Here is a 10,719-nt window from a genome sequence, read left to right on the forward strand (position 1 = left end):
ATCCAATTCACATCTAATAGATATCTTACTCTATCTGGCGTAAAAGTGACATTGGTTTTCCGAATTGCGCTGCAAAAGAGAACTAGTTGATATCTAAACTATAACGTATCTAGTACGTGTCGTCTCTTGTGAATATCTTGAATATCGAATACGGCAGTTTAGCTGTAGCAAACTTGCGCCGTCCAGAGGCGGCCGACGCTGTCGCACAACTCGCAACTCCCGCAACTAGGTTATGGAACTGGGGAATTAGCTGCAGCCGCTTTCGAGTCTCGCCACTCCACCCGGGCTTTGTCGATTTCATTTATCTTTAATAGGTAGGTACTTCACGTAATTGGATGAACACCTGTTAATATCTGGCTATTACGTTATGTACTCGTATCCCAGTACACGTCATCTTGAAACTTAAGTCATTGTCAATAGAGGTGACAACAAGGTGTCATCTATTGGGCATTAGCATGTTGAGCATTAGTACGTTTACCTTAATTCTTTATAATTATAATAACAGTATTACTCTGCTTCTAAACACTACACTCATTAATATAATATTTAACAAAAACAGCTTCACTAAATATGTACTCTCATCATCATTATCATTAACCTGATGAAAATAGGACTGTTAACCCTTAAATAAAATCAACAAAGAAATTTCCAAAGGTACACTAAGTTTTATAAACTTTTATCACGTCACATAAATGGATGGTTTCTTTGTAATTTTACTAAAATACATATAGTTACTTAATGGTTTTTCCGGGGGTTAGAGTAAAAAAGCGCATGTAGGATGCTTACCTACTTCAATAAAATGTTGTTAACTTAGAGAATATAACCAAACGGAGTGGTCATTAACAGGCGTTCCCCTCTGTCGAAAATAGGCGGCCAATGGTCAACCACATGTCAACCACATGTATGGACCGACGTTTATCTGACATGACGTACCTATACATTTGATGTGCTCCTCCCCCGCAAAAAACGGCAGACTATTTTGTACCGAAAATTATAGACATGGCGTCTCCGTTGGTTATATCCTCTAAGGTTGTTAATAATAATAAGCTACAGATTAAAATTAGAGACTATATAGTCTTTAGTACAAAATTTTCTATTTATTTAATAACCTTAAACTGAAAATATAATAAAAAAATATATAAAATAATGTGTTTTTGTTATCTGATTATATTTACTAGTTAATCGTTTAAGTACCCTTAACCAGTAAACACAAAGTAAATAAAATTGAAAATAAATGTGGAAAGTTTAATCTAGTTCTGAACCTAAGTTTTCTCTATATTACGGAAGTTGCAATTTGTTCCAGTCCTGCCAGTTTTAAAACCGGCTACACTTGCCTCTAGTGTGCATCATTTTACCGGCAAAAATAAATTCTTAAAAAACTTTAATTAGGTACCTACTTTCAGTGGTATTTCAAAGTGGTAAAACGTTGCTGTGAATTTATAGAAACGAAACGATGCAGTACCTACATGCAGTTTACTATTTCAAACATGGGGTTCTATATATACGTAACGAAATAAATCACTGAACACTGAAACTTTAATTCTCGTAGATCATAGACATCATAGTGGTGTGATAGGTTTGTTTAAACAAAATTCCTATTGAAGATTTAGGAATATACCTACCCAAATAGATTTCTTACTGTGCTGTACGAGTAAATTCTGATATTCTTTGACGATACGACCTTGGAATTTGAAAATTTTATATGAAATTAAAAATGATTTAACGAAATTAAAGGGGCTTAAACTAAAATATTGGTAACATTTTTTATGACTTGTAAAGCGGATGATGTTGGGGGCGGAGGCTAGTTAATAGGCTGGATAGATATTAAAAAAAAAACATCTCATTTCAGCGCACGGAGCAAGATGTTTCTTATGAGAATACTTTCTTTCAGATATGTTTGATAGTTCCATGATATTGACGAACTGTGAAATGGACGAACGGAGACCGACAAGACGAACGAAGAATCGGACGAATGATGCAGAATTGCGTTTATTACTTAAAAACATTTAACGTCATTTTAAAATTGTAGATCTTCAATATGAAGGATTACTACGAAATCCAAATTCCAAGATTTCCAAGACAATACCAATACCGCTACTTTGGCGAATTCTGGCCAAAGATGTTTATTTGGCTTTCATAAAATAGCTGGAATATTGTACAGGTTGGCAGGTTACCCGATTGCCGTGCGAACTCGCAGCCAATCAGGGCATTTACGCGCGCAGTCACGACCGGGGCGACTACAGACGTGACTGTCAAGCGTCGGGAAGGGCTTTCGAACAAGAAAATAACCTTATAGAGTTAGACCAAGAAAAGTATGCTGTGATTTTGATAGCCCGTACATTGCAAGTGTTATACGTCAAAATTTCATAGAAGTTTGACGTTTAAAATGACACTTGCACTGCGTGGGCTATCAAAATCGCTGCGGACTTTTCTTGGTCTATCTCTAAACTTTATAAACACTGTCCTACTTAAGACGCTTTTTTTTCTCAGAGTAACACTGAATAAATATAATAGTATAAATCTCAAATAACTTACGTATTCCAAAACGCCAGTCATGGATTTTTTTTGATAAGCTTTTATTTACCTGTCCCGTTGTCTGTCTGTGTGTGCGTCTGTAATAAAATCTTGCAAGTTATTTGACCACCTTCCCGGTTTCCTTGAAGCTGAAAATTTGCATACATAATATGTAAGTCGAGTGACAATGTAATATTATGGTACCATAGACTGATGATGGAGACAGGAGGTGGCCATAGGAACTCAGTGATAAAACAACGCAACCTAATTTTGTTTGGGGTTATTAGAATTGTCTCAATGAGTATTTGTTGCCTGTGGAAAGAAATATACAGTCAATGATAAAAACTTGTATAATTTTTTTTGCCAAATGCTTATTTGAGGGAAATCCGAAACACTGAACTCTGAATGAAAAGGTGTTTTTACAGTGGCACTTTTTAGAATTTTTTCCTCAATTTTTTGGATAATGAAGATCGTGTCTTGGTCGTGTGCGATCACCCTAACTGGATAAAAATATACAAGACTAAATAAAACCGTCTTCAAAATGTCGGGGATGGCAATGATACCCGAATTTCAATAAAGGTATCTGATAGAAAAGAAGAAAGAATTTTCTAAGTATGTATTAGCTACTTTTTATAAGTAAGTATATAGATATATATATATATTTACTTACTCAATCCAAGTAAGAAATGGAATAAGTCGGAGACGTGATTTTTATTATCGCGTATAATTAATGTATTCATCCCGACATTGAATAGTAGGTACATTACGTTACAGGTGCGAAAAGTAGGAAATTCGCAACAAGCGGCGATAAAATCAAACACGACCGAAGGGAGTGCTTTAAATTGATACGAGTTGCGAATTTACAGTACGTATGGCCCTTAAAATTTTCGACATAGTTACATAATGTCCTCATTATAGCACTAGTGCGGTAAAGTAGCACCATATGTACATCTTACTGTAAATAGAATTTTCCTTGGTTAGAGTTAGTTCCCTTTGGTTGGCCGTAACTCTTATAAAATATCCTTGATTAAATCCGCAATATTCGATTAGCCATCATTACTCGAGTGATGCGATAATAGCGAACAATGCCATTGTCTCTACCGCGAGGATATCAGTTAATGCATCTGCCTCTACACATCGTTCACTAGGTAACGGTGCGTGCACGCCTGAAAACCGTACTCGTAGAAGACTAACGATGTAAATAGATAAAGTCATGTAAAGTGTCATTCTAATGGAACTTGCTAAGTATGTAAACAAAAGTCACACAAATTCATCATTCTTTGACAATTTCAATATGGCGGTTTGTTTAAACATATTTAGTTAGCAAGTTCCATAGAATGACAGTTTAGTATAATGGTATCAGTGGTGGAGCGCAACTGCGTCAATAATACCCGTTAAACAACCCGGACCTCTAAATTTGCCGGTTTATTATTATTTATGACTAGCGCCACGCCCCGGCTTCGCACGGGTTAGCAAATTATACACCTATACCTTCCTTAAAAATCATTCGATTGATAGATGAAAATCGGATTAAAATCCGTTCAGTCGTTTTTGAGTTTATTAACACGCAAACAGACAAACGCGGCGCGGGACCTTTTTTATAGGGTGCAGTGATTTATGGGACTAGATATTTAGTTAAATGCTGTGATGTGATAATCAAGTTTTATGGAAATTTCGCTACTGATAGGTTGAAGAACATCGAATGATCTCTCCAAAGATAGGTTACTTTGATACTTACACTATACTGACTACCTATGCTAATACTTTATTCATTTGTGGGTGTGTATCGGCGCGATTCGGGAAATTAATTAGAGATTCACTAGATATAAAATAGTAAAGATATGTGACGTTCCACGGCATATTTTGTATATAATACATATTTTGTAACCGGCGCACACTATTGATGTGAATGTACTGCACCAGTTCAGAGCAAGGGTTTGAATGAATGAGCGACTACTAAGAGCTATATTGTGTAAGGGAAACTTGGGGCAACCTCCATTGTCTCTGCGGTCCCGTAGCTTTGTCCGACACGAGGATTTTATTGTTTATCGCCTGAGATATTATTGTAATGGATCCTTCAGTGTTTGTTCAAGACCTAGAACTGTAAATGTTGAAGATGAGCTACTCAAAACTTTACTTTGTACGTAAGGTAATAAAGGCGTTGATATTTGTGTATTCCAATTAGGTAATAATTATATAATTATTTGTTGTAATACTGATTTAGGGAGTAGGTAGAGATAAATTATTTTTAATCAGCTCGCCCCTCCCCAGAACACCTTTGCAAATATTTTTAAATAACCTTACAGACGCAACCCACAGAAACACGGTAGAACCTACTTAACATTAAGTATGAGTTGTTTTAATTTCCATTATTCTGAGTACGAGTAGAATCTGACAAACCTGAATTAAGTTGCTTCTTCTAATGGCTCCTCTTCACGTTGGGTCAACGCCAACGCCAACGAGGGACGCATTTATGCGTTAGAGGGAGCAAGTGATATTGCTATCTCATTCTACCGTATGGCTGCGTCCCTTGTTGGCGTTGGCCCAACGTGAAGAGGAGCCTTTATGGTTCGAACTCCTGCCAACTTTATAATGTGGTTGATCTCTTACGCATTTGACAGATTTTATAAAAGCTACGACATAAAACCCCATAGCCTATTGTTTATGACGTCGCCGTAACTAGCGGAGAAGTATCGGTATCGTAGAGGGTCAGCAATGTCAGCATTAATTACCTCTATAGTACATACTTAGGTAGGTACCTATACGTATCTGACACGTACTTTGCAACCACGGCCATCCTGTGAAATGTGAACGATATGTTGTAATTTAGTTCAATAAACAGTGTAAAATAATACGTAATATGTAGAGTCTGGCTACTGAAATTTTACCCAAATGTTTGGCGGGAAATTCAAAAAATCTTGGGCTGGTCACACTTTGTGTAGTAGGAATTATAGTTTTGATACTAGAAAATATTTTTGATTTTCTGTGCACACGTAAGGTACCTAAAGGATATAAGTAAGTTGAATATACGTAGACGTGCACTCAAAGACAGCTCACATCATTTCTACAACTATGTAAAGTACAGTCAACGATAAACACATATGCTTACACTTTCTCACCATATACCATTGTCACAAGGCGAAAAATGAAATGTAGTGTAAATAAGACCTAGTTCGATAATACCATAATATTAATCCATCACCAAAAAATTTAAATAAGTACGAGTACATACTATGCCAAATTTCAACTCAAGGTCAAGTTCAACTTACTTGTCTTACTACATTTGCATTTTTCTTGCTTGCTTGGTTTGCTTACAGAAAAGACAGACGGCGAATAGGTATTTAAAACTACTAAGGTCCACTTGCACCATTCCACTAACCCGGGATTAACCGGTTAAACCTGGAGAGCCATGGTTTTCAGTACAATTTGACACTAGGTTAACGGTTTAACCGCTTAACTCCGAGTTAGTGGGATGGTGCAAGTGGGTCTAAGTTACAATTAATAATTTTGACTAAGATGAATATTTACACATTTAACTAACCATGACTAAGGGTCGGTTGCACCAAACCGTCTGTCACCGTTAAAGCGTTCACTAAATGTATTTGTATGGGAAATTTCATACTTCACTGCTGTTTGACGTTAATCAGTCTGTTAAATGTGGTTGGTGCAATTGGGCCTTATTCGCTGTAGTTAAAATCGGACTCTAAATATTCTGCTTCTAAGTAGTTATCAAAGTCGGACAGCAAATACTCCGGCTCCGAGTCCCCTCCTGTATATTGATCAGAACTGCTAGAAGACTCGTCATCACCGACGCTTATGACAAATCTTTTCATGTGAGTAGTTATGTTATCCTTTTGCATGTACTGATTTTCTATGTGGACAACATGATCAGTCATTTTTTTCCAATCGTTAGGGGTCACGCTTTCGAAGCAATCTCTAATAGTTCTTTCAAACTCTTGCGCAGATTGGGCTACATTTTTGCTGGCCACTTTTCGCTTAGCGATACTCCAAATCAGCTCTATGGGGTTCAAGAAACAGTGATATGGTGGCAGTCTTAGAACCTCGTGCCCATGAGTCCTGAGTATCTCATCTGCTTCGTAGATAGGCTCTTCTTTATGCTGTCCAATCAAACACAAGAGTTGTTCTTTGGTACAACGTTCACCAAACGGTATCGATTTCTCTATAAGCCAGTTTTGCAAATCTGCTTTTCGGGATTGTCGATTTGGCAGCTTATTAATTTGCACAGTGTGGTAACTTGCATTGTCTAAAACGACTACACTCGGTTCGTGCAAATTCGGCACCAATTTTTCCCGTAACCATTTGTTGAAGTTTGCCGCATTCATGTCATGATGATAGTCAGCTGCGATCGATTTAGTGCTGAATACTAGCAATGCATTGGGCACAAAGCCACTTTCAGAACCAGCATGCACAATGATATATCTTTTTCCTTGAGAAATTTTTTCAATCAAACCTGTTGTGGACGGGCCCTGCCAAGACTTTTTTGGTTTGTAATGTTGGTGAACATAAGTTTCCTCCAGATATATAATCGGTTTGCCTTCAGCACGTTTCAAAGCAATGGTTCTCAAGAAATGATGCCGCCAAGCTGCAATATCGTGCCGCTCAATTAGCTCTGAACGTTCATTCTTGTTCTGTTTAAATTCAAAACCGTTTGCCAACAATATTTGACGTAAAGTTTCTTTGCATCCAGTAAAATTAATCGATTCTTTTAAATCAGCCAAAAGGGTTCTGAGAGTAGGTACTTGTTTTCTGACCACATAATATTCATTAATTTTATTTTTGATGGCTTGAACATCGAAGCTATCCAAGTTTGATTTGGTAGCTTGATGAGGCCGCTTTTGCCCCGGAGTACTAAAGTCACCATTGTTTTGTTTGCCTTCATTTAGTATATTTTTCAAAGTTGAAACACAAAAACCTGTACGAAAAAAACTTTAATCAATAATATAATTTAATAATAATGGTAGACTCGCAAAATTGCAATCAATATGGTGGTAATTTCCATTTTGCGAGTTTCATACGTCTGTCTATGTGACCATTAAGTTACGTTACTTTAGGTTAGGTCAATGGTTAAGTTAAGTAGGTATACCTAAAGATTCCATCGACACGTTGGCCGCTCATATACACGTACACGGTGGGTAAAAAATAACTGCAGTCCCGGTGCCAGGGAGGTTTTAGGATTAATACTGAGCAACTTACCCTCTCATAGAAAATGGACCAGCCAAAATGTATACGAGTATTATGAAACAGCCAAATTTTTTTTCGCAATGCCTGGGTTGGTCCCATAGTAAAAAATGCTCAGTATAACCCCAAAACTTCCCTGTCAACGAGAATGCTAACTGCATTCTCGTTAACAGCCACACTGTATGGACATTGGACATGTTTCGAAACGTTAACGTTTATTTTATATTTTTATATCAACTTAAACTACTGACCAGTCACTCCACAGATTTCTTCTAAATATTGGTTTTCAGTAAATAACTCCTTACGTTCCAATGTTTTGATTTTGTTGATATTTTCCAGAATTTCTAATTTAACCGTTTCTTTACACACTTGTCCTGTTTATGAGATTCAGGCATTAATAAATTTACGTACTTAATCAAACTTATAGGCAAATTTTAGAACTAGTACCTACTTAAAGTATCAAAATATTAGAGCACCAACCTACTAAATTGCTTACGACTTGTAAACATTGCAGTTTTTCTTTATATAACGCTTCTTGGCGACTGCGTACATTACCGTAATTGTTTGCGAGTTTAAATAATAGGTTCCGGACCTCACTCGGTATAGTCATTATTAATATTCTTTCAAATAAACCGCTTATATACCGCGAACAATTTGAATGGATGACATAAATTGACAACAGACTTTTAGCTTTTTTAAAAATCATAGACAATTGGTGATACCACAAGGAAATATCAGTCAACAAAATTTGGCTAGCCAGACTTCTAGTAGTTTTTAGATGTGGTTGTAATATTTTTTCGCTTGGATATTTACTTTCATAGCCCCGTAAAATAAAACTGCAGTGAAATTTAAACAATTTCTATAAAGCCAGTAAGATTCGCCACGGACTTTTTTAATGCATCTCATTCTTCCATCGTTTAAATATGCCAAGCGATTGAAACAATATCCCTGAGGTGATCTCGCCGACTAAAGGATACCTAGGCATCTGCTACTTTAAAGTAACTCTTACTGTACTAGTGCTAAGCTCCACTCGATCGCAAATAAATTTGTTGAATTCTCACAAAATTTCGAAAATACTTCGTCTATTATAAATTGAGACTTATCTCTTTCGCTTAGGGGTCACATCGACCATTTGATAATTTTGTATATCGCTCCCAAGTGGTTGAATGCTAAAAACTGGGCTCAGACAAACGTCGCAAACCTTTTATCTAAATTGAGTCCCACTTTGCACTAAGTGAGGGAACTTTAGGCATTATGGGTACGATCATTTCCTTTTATTTTTCTTGTAGTTGAAAAGAACTCGAGTTGGGGTGCGACACCGTTTTGAGTTGGATAGAACATCGCGATTACAGTGCGCGGGTTGCGTGATTTCTCTTTTCATTTGAAAATGGTTTTGAAGTGTTTGTTTATAACGAATGTTTGTTGTGTTATGATGGTAAGTATAATTTTTCAGTATGTTATTTGTTGAGATTTGGCATGGATTTGTGACCTGCAATATGCTAACAATTCCAAGAAACTAAAAAAAAAATACAAATTAAGAAGGTACCTAAATATTTTAGGCAAAAGCTTCAAGTGTGAACTATAGTTGGTCAAGCAAATCTTGTCAGTAGAAAAAGGAGCGAAATTCAAATTTTCTATGGGACGATAACCCCTCGCGCCTACATTTTTTAAATTTGCCGCCTTTTTCTACTGACAAGATTTGCTTGACCAAGTATAAATTAAATTAAACTGAGTAAAAAGGCTATTTTTACGCGAATTTCACTCTAATATACTTACTAGAGTCAGTGCAGAAAGAGAAGAGTCGTGGAATGTATGGGGCCCAATACATTCCACGAATCTATAGTTGGTCATGGTCAAACCAATTTGTCAGTAAGAACCAGGAAAATTTTAAGTACTCACCCATTTCTTTTGGGTGCTAGTACTAGTGTAAGACAAAGATAGCATAATTCTCTCTGTCTATGATTGAAATGAGACAGTATTTTGACAAACTATTCTTTGATTTTTTCCATGTTTTTTTCCGATCTATTTGCGATGAAACTCTTTCAATCACATGATTGACGTAAAAAAATAGACGTATGTTGTCATTAGAACGTAGTGATTATATACTATTTGGTTGTCATTTTAACTAGAATTCATTTTTCCTTAATTTAAAGGAAAGAATAACAGATTGCCTTTAGAATTCAAAAGCACCTAATATGTATACTTTATCTAAAATACGGTACTCAATGATGCATCGTTTTTGGAATCGTACGAACTACCGTTCAGTAACAGCTTGCCCAGACCGCGAGCCTCCATGCCCGCCTCCTCCTGAAAAGAAGAAGCAAATCAGTCAAAACTGGGTAAGCTACGGTTTTGACTACGAGAACTGCCACGACGATTACAATTATCACAACGCATCTTTCTTCTTTACTATTACCTTGTGTATAATCTTTGGAGGGTTTGCTTGGGTGTACGCTCCGGACGTGTGTCTGAGGGACTGGGCGCAGAGAGAAGCTTTCCTAGAACTTCGGCGGCGTGAGGCAGGCGGTATGCCCGCCATAGACCCTAACTATGTCCCCCCAGGTCAAATCAAGTTTCCTAGTCAACAAGAACTATGTGACTTAGATTTTGAAATCCTTATATAATTATTTGTTGATCTTACATAACGTTAAAAGATTGTCATTAAAAACATACTACCGTATAAATGTTTTTATTGATTGTTAAATTTATCTTAAACCTTAAACGAATTAAACTTAGGCAAAGTGTAAAATGCCAGTAAAAACCGTTTGCCCATCAGCCGACAACTCAGTCACGATGCGGCCGTAAGCCGCTGCCAGGCGTTATCGCTCGCAACTGTCAAACTGTAGCCGGCTTACTTGAGGGCTCCATTGAGATTACACTCACGCCTGCATGGCTGACGGTTGTTATGGTGCTAATTCTAATTTAGACTATTATATTCAAGACAACAATTAAATAGGTACCATTATTATTTTATAACAATATATACAATAAAGTTTTAAAATACTT

The sequence above is a fragment of the Cydia fagiglandana genome, chromosome 2 (assembly GCF_963556715.1).
Source record: "Cydia fagiglandana chromosome 2, ilCydFagi1.1, whole genome shotgun sequence".
NCBI lineage: Eukaryota > Metazoa > Arthropoda > Insecta > Lepidoptera > Tortricidae > Cydia > Cydia fagiglandana.